This window comes from Hakea prostrata, chromosome 11 (genome assembly GCF_041222555.1).
Source record: "Hakea prostrata isolate BN-2017 chromosome 11, UWA_Hpros_2, whole genome shotgun sequence".
Lineage (NCBI taxonomy): Eukaryota > Viridiplantae > Streptophyta > Magnoliopsida > Proteales > Proteaceae > Hakea > Hakea prostrata.
Genome location: NC_142610.1, coordinates 24,467,772 through 24,484,530, shown reverse-complemented (window position 1 = coordinate 24,484,530; position 16,759 = coordinate 24,467,772). Strand labels below are relative to the sequence as shown.

Genomic DNA, 16,759 nt, shown 5'->3' with positions numbered 1-16,759 from the left:
TATGACCGGGTCCGGCTGGGTGGAGTGTGACATTAACCCTATGGTCGTCCACATATGCATACGTGGCTATATGCTTGAGCATTGAAGAAGAATATAGGAAAATGGCATCTATGGCTAGTGAGCTTGTTTGGCTAAAAAATTGTTACAAGAAGTGGGCTGTGTGAAGTTTCTCAACCTATGAAATTATTTTTTGATAACCAAGCTGCAACACATATTGCTTCCAATCCAGTATTCCATGAGAGAACAAAGCACATAGAGGTTGACTGTCACTTTGTTTGTGAAAAAGTTCAAGATTAAACCATTGAGACTCCATATGTTCGCAGTGAAGAGCAACTTGCTGACATATTTACAAAGGCCTCACCAAAAGAAAGGTTCTAGGGGATGTTTTCCAAGTTGACCTCAGAAAATATCTTCACCCCAACTTGGAGTGGAGTGTTGAAGAGATCACACCAATGAGTCATCAAGAACCCAATCAAGGAAAGGGATCTAATTGTGATAAAGGAAATCAAGGAATTGGAAAGATCATGCCAATGTCAAGGACCCAAGCAAGGAAGATTGTGATCAAGGAAATCAAGGAACTGGAACGATCATGCCAATAGTCAATGACCAAATCAAGGAAAGAGATGTGATTGTAGTCAAGAAAATGAAGGAAATATAGCCCATAATCTTGTTGTAAATAATTATACCTCCTCATATCCATCTCTTTTTAATTCTCTATTTAAAGAGATTGAAATTCCTCCCTAGAAGCAAGACGAATGGGGGGTTTACCTCTGTGGACTAGGTGAAATATCTGAACCACGTTAACTCCTTGTCTCTCTTGATTGTTTTTCTCGTGTTATGCGCGATCTCTCTTTTTTTAAGCATTGCCTTGCTCAATTTTAACAAGCTCCCCAAGCAAACATAAATGACAGACTTTGCTTCTTTGGAATCAAACCTCTCTAAGCATTGGTCTTCATCAATGGCTGCTTTATTGCCTCTGTCAGTCTTATCTGAAGCTTCCATTATATAGTGAAACAGGGCCAACACACTAGGCTTTCTTATTCATATGCTTTTGGTACCTCATCCACATAACAAGTTTCAAATTTGTAGAAACTGTTGATCAACACCCATTTGATGTTAGTTCAGACTCTGATTTGTCTATGAAATTCTTGAAAGTGATCCATCAAGAACAAGTCCCAGTAGCTGAGTCTTTGTTAGCTTGATCTTATGGGGCATGCCAGGTGCAACAAAGAGTTCACAATCAGATTCGACTTTGTCATGGGGTCTATAATGGAGTAAGTTTTGATTGCATTAAATAAAGACTGAAATAAGACATGCCATTGAAGTAAATCCTCGGAATTCCAAGCTTTAGAGCTGTTTGAGATGTCCATGGTAAAGTCATGTCAGAGATTATGCAACTTGGGTATGGCTTAATTTCTTGAAGAGATTGTTCCAAGGTTGGTTGGGTCATGCTTACAGCTTTGAAGAAATTAGTGTTCATTTCTGCTGAAGAGACATGGTCCAGATTCTCACATCCCTCTAGAAGCCCTGCTTCTTTGGATGGGAAACGAAGTTGCTGAAGTTGAATTCGGCTTGGATACTACTTCCCAACCATAATTGCCTTAAGTCAATGAGCATTAACTGGGGTTGTCACAATGGTGATGATGACGCCTTGATGGGCTAGCAACCTTGCTATGTTTGTCATGGGAATCATGTGTGTCACACCCCACCCAGCCGGATCCGGTAATACCCGAATACCCGTGGAGGTGATACACCGCAAGATCTAGGTTCAGTGACAAATCCATACAAACATGATATAGCATAATTAAATGGATAAGAATAAATCAAGTTCAAGTAATAAATTATCAAATCTGAAATAATGATTTCAATCATCCATTACTTCAAATTAAAACTAAACATCAGAGTCCTAGAAGAGAAAGAATATTTAAAGTTGCAGCGGAAAATCATTTAAGGAAGCTCTAAGGAAAGAAACTCCATAAGAGCAGTCCTGATATGAACATGAAGCATCATGAGCTTCCAGTTCTTCTCTGACAACGCCCTCTTGGTAGCCATTCATCAAAGGATCCTCAAAGTAGTCATAACTTGTGGAGCAGTCTAAAGAAACAAACAAAATAAAGGAATGAGTTCATAGAACTCAGTGAGGTAACTAACATTCATGTCAATACATTCATCCATATTCCATATCATAATTCATAAAACAATCATGTATTTAATAATACAAACAACAAATGCATGGTGATGAGATGAGGTTCCTCACTCTATAATGTAGTCTCTAAAGTAGACACGCATTAAGTCATACACCAGTCTTCTTTAGGCAGTCTCATCACTCTTTCCTCACGGCACTCAAGCACGTTTGTTGGGTTCTCCGTGGCAATTGGGTCAAGTCACATCAATCCGTGGCTGGGGTATAAGTCACCACTCTCTCACATCACCATTGGTATAAGATCTGGCGCATGTCAAGGATTACTCTAAGCCCAATGTAAAGTCATACGGTCTCGTACTACGTATGGTCTGGATACTTCCCTTATGGCACCAACCAACTCGGTTCAGTATCTTTTCCCACCTAGAGTCAATGTATCCTATGGCACCAACCAACTCAGACTACGTTGACCCCTAACCCTATGGTCATCCACATATAATGGACAAGATGCTCTCCATGTCCTCTCACGGGTCATTTCATCGGTCTTGAGCGCCCATGAGCCCTTGTCTATTGTATGCAACTTTAACATCTCATGATGATAGTGGGCTTGCTTGATGCTCACAGGACCTAGCCATTGACATCACGGGTTAACCGGTTTCAATACCCCTACCAGAAGGGTAGTAGTACTCATGAGGTTACCTAGCCAAACACTTCTAGATATGCCCTACATATGTCAATCAGAAATCAGGGAAAGTGCCAAGGGCACCATAAGAATGCGTCCCATTCCGCCTCCTCTGGTGTCCTATGGCAGAAATGCCAAAAGGGCATTTCCCATTCCCCAATCGTAACATAGGCAATCACATAAGATCACTAGGGCAATGGGCGAACCCACGACCCTAGTAGAAAATACGAGGTAAAGATATTAATATTGTTCTTCATCTTTCATCTCATACAATATCACACCATATTCATATCAATAATATATGATTCAACAACAAAGAGAAATACTCAAGCAATAAATCTTACATTCCATTCATGCAAAGTCATACACATGCATATCATGGTAAATATAAATTTACAACAATTTATATCAATAAAAGAAATTAAAATAGCAACAATTAATTATGTATAATAACCGCAAGCGCATGGTATCGTGTAGCTAACGGGTTGATCTCAAGGAGATATGCCACTTAGAATTCAACTTCTTAATAGTAATGCGAGAGTGGAATGATTCAATTTTTGTTAACTAATTAACTAAACTAAACGATCATAATCTATACATCTAATGCAATCGAATTGAAACGAAAAATAAATTAAACACAATCAATGCATAAATAAAAGACAGGAAAAAAAATGCAAACAATAAAAATAAAAGGAAAAGGGAAGTGATCCGAGTGTAAGCTCTAGATCGAGGGAAGGGGAGTATAATAATAATGATTTTGATCGTGGACCCTTTGCCGTAGCTTACAGTTCACCTGATCGGGGAACGGATATTAAAGGAAAAAAACAGTGTAGAAAGTAAATAACAAAGCAATAAAAGGAAAATGAAGCCTTAATCAAAGAGAAGCACGACTGTAGGCATCTCTGATCAAGGATCCAGGGGAAGGGAGAACAATAAATAATTGCTGAAAGTAAATTGCAGAAAGTAAAATGGAAGCCTTAACCAATATAGAATTTTCTCAACATTCCAGGATTATTGGAGTTGGGCACGGATAACATAGCTAGCATGACAAGGGGGAAAACAGTTGAACAGATACGAGAGACGTTCAATGTAGAAAACGATTTCTCTCCTGAAGAAGAAGCCAAAATTCGGAATGAAGCTCCTTGGGCTTTCCAGTATTGATCCAGCTTTGTTCTAAAAGTAATTAGAAACACAATATTAGAATTAGGTTTTTGCACTGAGCGAAGCAGTGATTGTATTGCTCTAGCCAGAGAAAAAAGTGTTGTTTCGTTAGCGTTTTGTGTGTTTTTTTTAAGTTTTTTTTCGAATCTTACTTTCCCATCAACAAATTTGTTTTCTTCGGAATTTTTTTTCCTTATATAAATGAAAATTTATTGAAGGCTATGAGAAATTAGAGATTTAGACAATACAGAATTGTTTGAGTGGTATTTTTTAGTGGTGTGGTTGTGGGTAAGGGTGTTATGAATAAAATTTGTACCGAACTGGGTCTGTCTTGGTTCAATATTCGACCCCGATCGAATACGGCTCAACCACGTTTGGGTCATAGATCCTGGTTAGCTTTGACCCCATGGTCGGGACCGGTTTTTTGTTTAAATCACTAGTTGCGTGACGTGATTGACTTATAAACGGTTAATGCAAACTGCTTCCACCCCAAGAAAAGGGGAAAAGACTTTACAGTTATAGATATAGAGGTGATTCCGAAGAGTTTTGCTATCATTAAACTCCTAGTTTAAGGAATAAAAAGTGTTTAAGGAATTGAGTTAAATTCTAATTAAAAATTAACTTATGGTCCATGAATTTCTCCCTTTTTATTCTTTCATAAATCTCTTATTTTATTTCCTTATTTTTCTCTTCTTTTTTTTTCTTCCCTTTTCTCACACGTCTCGCAAAATATTGTAGATTTGTAGTAGTTAGCAGACATTGAAATTTTCCTAAATCTTCTCAAATTATTCCCCTTTCTCTCTCACCCACGATTTTGCTAGTATTCTTTTCAAAAAGTATAACTGATTGTTAAGAATTGATATTGGACTGTCATTCTACCTAGACAAATCGAGGCTTGAAAATCCCCAGTTCAAACCCTAGCCTACTGGGGGTTCTGTGAGTCCAATTACCCTTGATTTACACTAATAGTTGGGTTGGCGCTGATTGATCTTAAACTTTACCTAGCTTTTATCCATTCTAAATTAAAAATGTTAACTCCAAGAACACGTTGGATATTGATTTCAAGAAGGTTTCTGGAAGAATTGTAGAATTGATAACCCCGAGGGGTGGCTCAATTGGCAAAAGACCAACGCTTCCACATAGGAGGTCAGAGTTCGAATCCTCTCGGGGGCTTATTAATTATATAAAAAGCTCCCCTGAGGATGTAGTCGTGATGCGCGCAAGCTGGCCTGGATGAACCTTGGATTAAAAAATAAAAAATAAAAAAAAAAATTGTAGAATTGATACAAGTTTTCCTCATCACATTGTGTGACTTGAACTCTATATTTATAATTAAAATGCAAATATTGAATTTTGAATTACAACTACATAAGGTGTAGTATACTTGAAGTTCTCCGACGATGCTTCATGTATTGGGTCGGGTCATTACATGGTGCTTCAGATCTAGGTACTAATGGATATTTTGAGGTTGGGGTGGGCATGGGCTTGGCCTCCTCCATCTTCCCTCTATGAAGTAAATCTAAGATGTATTTGGTTTGAGATAAGTGAAGCCCTGTGGAATTTCGGTTTGCCTCTATCTCAAGGAAGTAATGCAAGTTGCCAAGATCCTTGCTGGCAAACTCATTGCCCAATGTAGTGACTAGGTCCTGGAGATGGTCAGGTGCATTACTTATGATAATAATGTCATCCACTAGTATATGATTTTTATCTTGAAAGTGTGCACAAAGAGAGATGAATCGTATGGTGACATCTGAAACCAAGAAGGTTCTGAGCCTGTGATTCGACTAGCGTAGTGCTTGTGCTTGTTTAAGGCCTTATAATGCATGCTTTAAGTGGCATACATGGTTCGGATAGGATGGGTCAACATAACCTTGTGGTTGTTCCATGAATACCTCTTCTTGTAAGGTGCCTTTGGAATGCATTTTGAATATCCAATTGCTGGAGGGTCCACCCACTAGAGATTGCTATGGAAAGAGATGTTCGAATTGTGGTTGCGTTCACATCTGAACTGAATGTTTCAAAATATCAATACCTCCTCTTTGATGAAACCCTTTGACTACAAGCCTTGCTTTGTAGCATGAAATGGAGCCATCACAGCTGCGGTTAATTCGATAAACCTATTTGTTACCTACCAAATTCATAGATGGAGGAGTTCAAGCATGAGACTCGTTCAGGGAGATGGGGTGTTCTGAGGGTGGTTGCCGCTCTCTGAGATTTGGGTTTTTCTCAAATTAGAGTCAATGATTTTGAAACCTAACAACCCTTCTCTCTTCTACCCAAAAAAAAAATTCATAGATGGATGATATGGGACCAATGTCCAGGTGCCATTCTGTAGGAGTACAGTAAACTCAGCGCTCATCGCTTCCCTCCACTTCTTGCTTTTACTGGCATGTGTGTGTAGGTTCCATGTCATTAGTGTCATCCAATAGAGCATTAGGAATGTGCCATTTGGGGATCCACATCCTCTGTAATTCCTTTCCCTACAATTCCCTGTAATTACCTCATAGGATTGTGCCATGTGGCATTTAAGTAATCCAAAGGTTACCCAACAAACTAGAATTTAAATAAATTCAAATTTATGGGTGGCTTTAAATAAAATTCAAATTTAGTTTAAATTAGATAACCTTTGGATTACTTAAATGCCACGTGGCACAATCCTATGAGGTAATTATAGGGAATTGTAGGGAAAGGAATTATAGAGGATGTGGATCCGCCATTTGGTGGTTAGGAGGTTCAATTTAGATGTTGGTTTTGTGATTCTAGATTTGGACCGAGTTGTCATTTGATGAGGATTTGGTGGGTATTTTTGATGGGTTGATGAATAATGGGCTGGGTATGCTCTATTGTGGGATTAGTAACAAGTGGGTTAAGGGTGATAAGTAATTGTTGTGGAGGGGTTGGTGTGACGAGTGGGCTAGGATTTGTGTTTTAGGTGAGTGGTTGGACTTGGGTTAAAATAGAGTATAGTTGGGTTTACGTCTGTTTGTGGGTTGTGAAGGAGGTGGTGATGTGTAATAGTCAAAGGGAGGGCTAGTTGTGCTCTTGGCCGTAAGGTTGGTGCTGATTGATTTGCTGAAAAAGAAAAGCAACTTTCATCAAATATCACTTGTCGTGATAAGTACATTTGACGTATAAATGGATAAAAACATTTGTTACCTTTGTGATTGCTGCTATAACCGTCAAAAAACACATAGAGTGGAGCGAAATTGAAGCTTCTTGTCGTACGGACACAACCATGGTAACATGCACTACCATAAGTCTTGAGCATCAAATAAATCGGGTTTTTGCCAAACAACACCTGATATGGAGACTGGTTTTGTCACACCCCACCCGCAAGTATCAGTCCCGTCCCACAATCCGTAGGTGCGATCCGTCATAGGATCAACGGTTTACTATCAATATAAGTAAATGCAAGCAATAATAGTCAAAAACAAGAGTTAATTCAAATAATTCAAATGAAATGTATTACAAGAGTCCAAATACTTCAAAGGATGAATCAAAATCAAAGAAAAATGAATAAAGTAATATGTTCTAAAAATTATAAAGTTTAGCGGAAGCAAAAGTTAAACTAATTCAGTTTGATTATTTTAGATCTCTCGAGGGCTATGGTCTTTTCTTCGAATTTAGCAATGTAAGGAGTTATCTAGCTCTCCTCCAATGACTTCTTAAAATGTAGAGCTATCTACCTCCTCCTGCCATCAATGGGTGTTATAAACACATTCCATGCATCCGCATGTGGCTTCATGATATATATCTTTGTTTCCCATTGATGCCTCCACGACTTCTTCACAGAAGTCACTCTAGTCATACAGAACTTCTTCTGATCCAATATAACCATCTATATAATATAATGCAACATACAAAAAGCAATGAGTTCTGACGAACTCTGTAAGGAAAACATATATTAACAGTGTTCTAGGGTAAACACATATATAAAGGGTTATATGCAAATATATGGATGCAGATATAAATCTAACTATGCAAGTCTCTACATGATAGACATACTTTAAGATAAAACACTAGCCCTCCTCTGGGATAGGTCTAGTCACTTTGATCCCTGACGGACTGGTTACCTCTGTTGGGATCCCGAGCAAGGGGTTTAGTTCTTATCAATCAACCATGGCTAGGTTTAGGTCTACACTCTCTCACCACGACCATTGGCATGAGTACTGGCGCATGTCAGGGTTTCTAATCCAATGCAAGGCCATACAACAACATTCTACATGTAGTCTAGCTACTTCCCCTATGGCACCAACCAACTCTATTCAATATCCTTCTCTACTTAGAAATTAGAATCCTCATGGATTGGCTACAGCTGTTGGACTTCATTCCCTAACTTTATGGTCATCCACATATTGTTGGGGGTGGATGCTCTCCATGACCCCTCACGACTCCCAGCCGCTCCCTGGATGTCCATGAGCCCAAACCCTAACATATGCAACCTTGCCAATTCATGATCAACAGTGGACCGTTGAATCTCCGCACGGACTGGCTACCGTTGTAGGATGAGACAGAGTCACGTCACCGTCATCATGGTTCATTTGGCTTCAATACCCCTACCAAAAGGGTAGTATGTGTGAGTACCTAACCATGCAATCTCGACTCCCTAGGTATGTCATCCAACAACCATGATAGTGTTGGGGACATCAGTAAGCAGTGTCACATACCACAACCCCTAATATCCCAAGCAATGGATACCGTTATAGATACTCTCCACCATAATTAGAACCAAGGTGCGAAATATCACTGTTTCGCTAAATGGAGAAATTGACAAAATAGAGAATTTCGCCGATATTTCGACAGATATTTGCCTTATTTCGGTAGGATATCGACTCGTTTGTTTAAACCAAAAATTCAATATGCACTGGACAGATTTCATCAAAATGATCCATTTATGTATTAATTAACGATAAAACTCACCATAGCCTCCACTTTTTTTGTGTCACCCCCTGATTAAGCAATGATAAACGTGGCTTTACCAAAACTCCACATGTCTTGAAAAAAAACTCCACATGTCTTCATCATTCATTTCGTGGTTTTGCAAATAGAAGGTGGTTTTACAAATGACCGATAGATTTGTAATGCTTTGTGGGTGCCATTGGGATCGGGAATGGATGCTTGAACTACGGCACGCCATACGTGCCTCCGAAGCCCACTAAGAAAATTCACTCGAATTCATATCTTCCATATTCAAAACCTTCCATACGATCAAAGAAAATAAAATAGACAGAGGAGGGGGATATGATGAATATCAATCAGCAGGTCTGCAAATTCAAGGTGGCGCTTAAAACTTTGCATGGGAGCAAGTTGGCTGAGCAGGTCTGGGTTTGTGTCTGGACTGGAAAAGTAGGAACTATGTTTGGAGTAGACGAATTTCTAGCCCTCAATGGCTATTGCGGACCACCATCGGACTGTGCCGGAATTCCAGCAATGGAGCAACAAGAAAACAGAGACAATAGAATGACGAGAACCGCAGCTAATTTGAAGAGCAAGTAACATGCATGTAATTCCATTCCTTCACCCAACTGAGACTGCAAGCTTACTCTACTTTGTTCATGCATAAACAATTATGAGATAGAAAACAAATAACCCAGTTGGTTTCTTATATGGATGGAAGTTCAAACTTGAGACCTCCTTTGGTTTCTTTACAAAAAGGGCTGCCACCATGATGTCAACCTAGCTTAGTTTCTTCTATTTTGGGAGATCTGCTCAAGAAATACCCGAAACCATCCGGTTTAGTCCACATTTTCCATATATACACACTTTTTTTTTTTTTAAGGAAATCTTATCCACACTTATCAATACATGAATCTTAAATACAGGTACAATTGCCATCTCATGATTGCTGTAAGAATCAATAATTTGATTCATCATAGGAAAGACTCTTGATTCCAATTGGAGTATCCGATTCTGAACTGAACCAAAAATCTAGAATCTGTTCAAATTGGAGATTTACCCAAAACTTGAACAACTGCTCTGCTCCTTGGACTGCGAAAGATCATATGATGGGACTCCAAGTGGTCCGGTCTCCCTACTCTCTCTCTCTCTCTCTCACAGGTGCAATAAGTACAAAATGTGCAATAATCCCTTTTTTTGGGGGTAATCAAGCAGTAACCTTGCAACAATAATGGACTCATTAATAACAATTGATACATTCATAGATTTGCCATTTAAAAACCCAAAAAAGAAACCTGTGGATCTTAATAGTCTATTACACGACAACAATTGCAATAGCATTTTTCTGAGAACTCTTGTCTGGTACCAGTTCGGGCAGTGTGATGTAAAGAGAAAAGCACACCCCCACCGCCACCATTGGGTTCCTCATGGTGTCAGAGACTTAAAATTTTGTTTATAGTTGACTTCCAACTCCATTAGAAAATGCGTTGAGCAGATGAGTTTCACAGATGTACAATAAGGGGTTGTATGGTAACGATTCTCACACACTTATTCTATGCCATTTTCCCAATTTAGTACAAAAATCAGTAGAAATATGTATGATAAATCGGTTCAACTTTTGTGTGCTGGTTCAGGAAAAACGTGCTAAACCAGGGTCGTTTAGCACATAAATTCTATACCAACAAGAAACTTCAAATTGGAGCTTCTCTGACACAGAAGCATTTCTTGTCAAAACACATGGGCACGCTCTTTCCTTGACGGAACGAAGGGCTATCGACGAGATTCTATTTTTAAAACGAGTTCACGCTACCTCGACTATCTTCTTCTCTTCTCCACCATATCCCTCAACGAAAATCTTCGAAGAAGAATCGAAACACGAAGACAAGGAGTTCACCATTGATCGCAAAGTTGAAGCTTTTGGTTTCATATAGATTGATATCAATTTAGGTATTTCAAGCCATCTTTTTTTTATATGTAATGTTTGATTCTGAACTTTAAGGGGTGGTTCTTCTATTCTCATTTGCTCTTTTTTGCGTTTGATTTATGTTATCTCATGGTTGTGGATGGTTGTATGGTTCGTATTTTTGTTTCTCTAGTTTTTCTCCCTTTTTTATGCTTAAAACCTTTGAATGTGGAGCCAAATTTGGGGTTGTAGATACTATTTTGAAGTGTCCAGCAGCTCCCGCTATCATAGTCTATAGCCCTTTATAGTACTTCGGTTAATTTGTGCTTATCCAGTGGGTACACCCATGTTTTCTACTGCAAAAATTACTCTATTTCCCATCTTGTAAACTGTTGGTTGTTCTTTTGGTTGTGGCATATTATCATATTTGTTGGTATACGTCGTTCCTTTTCTTTAACATACAAAAAGAAACACACTGTGGATCTCTCTTTTCAATACTGGAAAGCAGTAATTATGTGGTTGTAATCATCCTTGAAACAATGAGTTCCTATTGAGAAGAAGATGTTGCGGAGTAACAGTTGCAGCAACAGTTCCTAACAGCAAAAAGAGATGAAAAATTAGAACAAATACTCCCGATATGGGACTTAGAGATACAGTGGGAAAAGAATACCTTCACTACAAGATTCTTTAACGTCTCCAAAGTATATATATACCTTCAATGTCTCTCAAAACATATCCAATCCTCATCCAAAGTATCATATAGCTTCTTTAATGTCTGTTCTCAATCTAATAGTGGCAAAAATAGGAATATATAGTTTGCAGGGCATGCTCTTCTATTGTTGTATTCTGCTTATCCTTGAAACTATTAGGCTTGAAATGCCCATGACCATGGACCACTTGCACATAAAGTTTACCCACATGATTCAATGAAAGCTATACATAAATCAGATTTTCGGGAACAGTTTTAACAAATAGGTATGAGAGAGGGAAACACCTGTGAAATCAGATTACTTAAGCTCAATTATGGGCATAATGTGCCCCAAAACAGGAGTCCTATGACATCCCTTCTAGGGAATAATGGCTTTCCTGGTTTAATGGTGGGTATCTGTCAATTCATTTGTTTGAAACTGTTGGATAACTAAAGTTACATATAGAAATTTTGGTTGTGTGGTTTACAAAACTTTGGATATCACCTTGATTGTTATTGATGTTCTTTTGACCTTTAAAAAAACCTAATATTGATGTGCTGCTATATATAATTAATTTCTCATTTTCTTGGCTAAGTACTCTTAGGTCAAAATACACATGCTTTCTTCATTGATAGTGAAACAATTATCATCTTATCTTTTTTGCAAGCAACCTTATTAACCACATCTATCCTAGTTTCGTCCATGTGATTGTTAATTGTAGTTTTCACTCATTTTTTTATACTGTTATAGAGTTAGTTTTCAACAAAGGCATCTCAACTTACTAAACATCAAATTCACATCTTTAAATATCTAGTGTTTCTAAAGGAACAAATGGAAATGTGTGAAGGAATTGTTCAAAGTCTATTTCTTTTGAACTCTAGCTAGGTTCTAGTATTGATTTCCTCCTCGATTATGAAGTCTTGAATTTTAAACACAATTGTTAGAACTACATAAGCATGTTTGGATGTGCAAGCTTTGCCCACTAATTCTAGTGCTCAGAACTCTAAAATATCTGATCTTGATAGTTCAAAAACTAGCACAATGGCCTATAGGAGAAGTTCTGCGTCATTGCTGCTTTATTATCTGCTCAAGAGTGGTTAAATTGAATGAATTAACCTTGTACCTTAAGTGTATATTGTTTTTCCTAAAGAACAAAATGCTATGAACCACTAGAAACATCTCCAAATAGAGTTTCTCTGGACCTGCTCGATGGGATGTGTAAATAACACTTAACTGCAATTTACCAAAGTCTTCAAAGTCATATTGTTGTTAACATTAGTATTGCTGTCAGTGCTACTAGCTATGTTAATAAACCACTCTTTGAGAGTGTGGATGATTTGAAATTGCAAAATAAAGCATTGCTGGAAGCCATTGAAGACCTAGTATGAAAAATATATGAATCACATGCATTGAAATCATCTATTATGCTTGTTCATGAAGTGTGTTGTGTAAGTTTGTTCATGTTTTCTATGTAGTTCTTGTCGCTTGAATGGCTCTCATGAAGGGGTGGTTGAGGATTAAGGTAGCTTGAATGCACAAGCTACTCCTCTGAACTTCAACCATGTCGTTTCATTCTATAAAGTTATTCTTAGTTTAGTGTTAATGTTCATCTTTATGTGAATAGATTAGGTAGATGTAGTTGTCTGCTACTGAATTTCTGGTTCCAATTTCAGATAGTGTTAGCAAGTTATATTATGGTTTTTTTTAGCCTGGGTTAAGATATTGATGTGTTTTAGTTGTTAATGATTGTTTGTTTGTCTTATGGAGATGAGTTGCTTTCTAAATCTTAAGCATTGCAAAAGATGTGGTTTTATCATTTATGATTTGTGAAAATTGAAGTGCAATTTAACTGGGTTTGTTGTTGGAAGTCATGGCTATTCTCTACTGTTGGAAAAATAATGTTTCTTTTATGACTAGAAATAGGTTCTTTGCTTAACCTTTTGTTTTTCATAAAAGAAAATTATTTATTTTATGGCTATTTTCATAATAGGGACTCTTTTGGATTGATCCAACATGTGTTTTTGTAGGTGAGAATCCTTAGCTCAAATGGAAGAACACCTAGAAAGTTTCTAGGATATGATGGTTCGATTCCATCATGATTCATGTTGTTAATTTTGTTTTTGACAAATAATGAAAACCATTTTTTTATAAATAGATGGAGCCTTTGGTGATCTTTCCTTTGGTTTTGATGTATTTATGTGTTATTTGTATTTAGCTTAGTTTTCTTTTGGTTTTATTAAAAAAAAAAAAAAAAAAACGTACCCATTTTGTACTCTGACTTTGTACATACTATACAAGATTTTGTGTCAATTTTGCTAAAGAAACGTGCTCATCAGTGTCCAACCATATAAAATTTCAGTATAGATTATGTGCCAAATTTAACAAATTGAGAAAAAATGCATTCTGTGCCGAATTGAGAAACTTGGGACAGAATCGTTACCAAACAACCCCTTAGGGCCTGTTTGGTTACTTGAATCTAGAGATTTCAAATCTCCGGATTCATGAATCTGAGAATTATACTCGCTTGGTTGTAAAAATCTCCAGATTCATGAAATCTAGAGATTCACCTTTTTACACTAGAAACGCGAATCTGTAGATTTATAGGTAAGGGGTGAAATTCAGAGATTTCAAAAAAGCTATAAATTTGCATGTTCACAAAAATTACGTCGATCAAATAGTTTTTTAAGATGAATCCACAAATTTCATTCCACAACCAAATATTTTATTTTAAAAATTATGACTCCATAGATTTGAAATCTCCAGGCTATTGTAACCAAACAGGCCCTTAGAAAATCTTCTCCCTTCTTTTATAGAGAGAGTCCATTTGTTGAATTCCCATGTGAATTCGAATATTTTGTTGTCTTAAGTGCTTGCACTGTTTACTCTGATAGCCTCGAGAGTTGGGCAAACACCTTACATAACTCTCACAGCAAAAGAGGAAAACAAAGAACCTGGAATCTCATAGAGCATTAACTTGTTAGTGTTCCCTGCAAAGTGAAGAAAACTAATAAAAAGGAAACTTTTTTCCAAACACCCCCCCCCCCCCCCCCGCTCTCCGAAGATCTCAGTCAAAGAACTTACCTTCCCTGTTTTTAATCCATAAAACCTCACCCATTCCTCCATTGTCCCATGATTTTAAAGCAGAACTGGATCTTCACATTGTAAGAGTCTTGTATCGCTCTTCTTTAAACATCTCCTGCTCAACAATGGAGGTGACCATGAGACCTCTTCTTTCTCTGCTCTTTCTTACTGCTTTCTTAGCTTACATTACAGGTAAGTACTGGCCTACTGGGTACCCTCTTCCTCTCTCTTTAGCACATTTACACATGCAAAATCTGGCTAATGAAAGTGTTTGTTTGAGTGCAGTTGAGGTCTTAGCAACTACAATAGCTCTTTACAACAAATGCTTGCACCCAGAATGGCCGGGTATCCAACCCGGTGCAGTGAAACCCATTCTAGCAAGAGGTGGGTTTATGCTTAAACCCATTCTCGCAGTCCAAGGAGCCGAGCAGTTGTTTATCATTGCTCATCTCCATTACAAGTTAACTTACTTGACTGTTTCTGAATGTTTCCTTGCGACCTAAGAGATGATAGATCTCTTGAATGAAGAGTGATATGTTGAGATGAGAAGAACCTCCTTCCTCAATTGCTCTGTTTGCCAACTCCCCGATATCTCTAGCTTTCTTCCTTATAACTTTTCCTTCCTCTTCATCCATTAGTACCCTAACGGCCTTCTCAATCTGCTCTCTCTTCACATACACTCCAACCTTATCACCCTCCATTACATTACAAGGCATATCCACACCAACCCTTACTCCAATCCCCAGAATCTGCACAATGAGCTTCTCATTATAGAATTGCTCTGCAAACATAGGCCATGTTATCATAGGAACACCTGTGCTTGCTCCTTCCAGTGTTGAGTTCCACCCACAGTGTGTTAGAAATCCTCCCACAGCTTTATGCGACAAGATCAGCACTTGTGGCGCCCAACCTCTAATTAATAACCCCCTTCCTTTGATCTTCTCTTCAAAACCCCCTTCAGTTAACCATTTCTCCAACTCTTCTGATGGTTTATTGTTGTTGCTTTGTCTGATCACCCATATAAATGGGCGATTCAATCTCTCCAGGGCCAACCCAATTTCTTGCAATTGTGGAGGAACCAAAGGACAGAGGCTTCCAAAACAAACATAAACGACAGAAGCTGGGTCTTTCGAATCCAACCATTTCAAGCATTGTTCTTCATCAATTGCAGCTTTGTTACCTCTGGCAGCCTTATTTGAGTTCTCTATGTTGTATAGTGATACAGGTCCAATGCACCAGACTTTCTTCTCCATAAGCTTCTGGTATTCATCTACATAATCAGGTTCTAATTCATAAAAACTGTTAATAACAACACAATCAGATGTTCGTTCAGCTTCTCTGACTTTTCTGTGGAACTCTAGGAACTTAGGATTATCCTGACGAACTATACCCAGTAGCTGACCCTTTGTAAGCTCGATATGATGAGGCATACCTGGAACCGCGAAGAACTCTGAATCAGATTCAACTTTCTCATGTGGTCTGTAACGGATTAAGTTCTGGTTGCAAAAGAGACTGAAACAGGACATGCCGTTGAAGTAAATCCTTGGAATTCCAAACTTAAGAGCTGTTTGTGAAGTCCATGGGAAACCTATATCAGAGATTAAGCAGCTTGGGCGTGGCTCCATTTCTTGAAGAGATTGTTCTAAGTCTGGTTGAAGCATGCTTGCAGCGTTGAGGAAATTAATCTTCATATCTGGTGAACTGATATTGTCGAAACTCTCACACCCCTCTGGCAACCCAGCTTCTGTAGATGGAAAACGAAGCTGCAAAAGTTGAATCCGCGGCCCAGATTCTGCTGCTTGATCGATGATTGACTCAAACCGGAAAGCATTACGTGGGGTAGTGACTATGGTGACGAAGACGCCTTGTTGGGCGAGCAATCTGGCGATATCTGTCATTGGGATCATATGGCCTTGAGCCATGAAAGGAATCAAAATGAAGTGGAGCTCACAGTGATCTGTGGAAGAACACATGGTTACTGATCAAAAAAATCTGGAACAGAAACAGAGTGGTTCAAATTGATCAAGTCCACAGAACCAATCCTCGAAAGCAAGCACTTGCAAATTTTTGGTAGTGGTGGTGGTGAGATTTATAGATCAGGCAGACTGGTCTGTGGCTTACGGCTTGGCATGAAGAGCTGGTGGTGGACCACGATGGCAAACCAAGTGATGATATTAGTGACGTAAGTGCTCACATACTGATTAGTT

General features: G+C 38.3%; 2 pseudogenes; both read right to left on the bottom strand.

The window, feature by feature from the left end:
• Window positions 1–777: 777 nt before the first annotated feature.
• LOC149001054 (UDP-glycosyltransferase 73C1-like) lies at window positions 778–1,693 on the bottom strand (annotated as a pseudogene).
• A 13,047-nt stretch (window positions 1,694–14,740) lies between these two features.
• LOC149001053 (UDP-glycosyltransferase 73C12 pseudogene) lies at window positions 14,741–16,525 on the bottom strand (annotated as a pseudogene).
• Window positions 16,526–16,759: the final 234 nt, after the last annotated feature.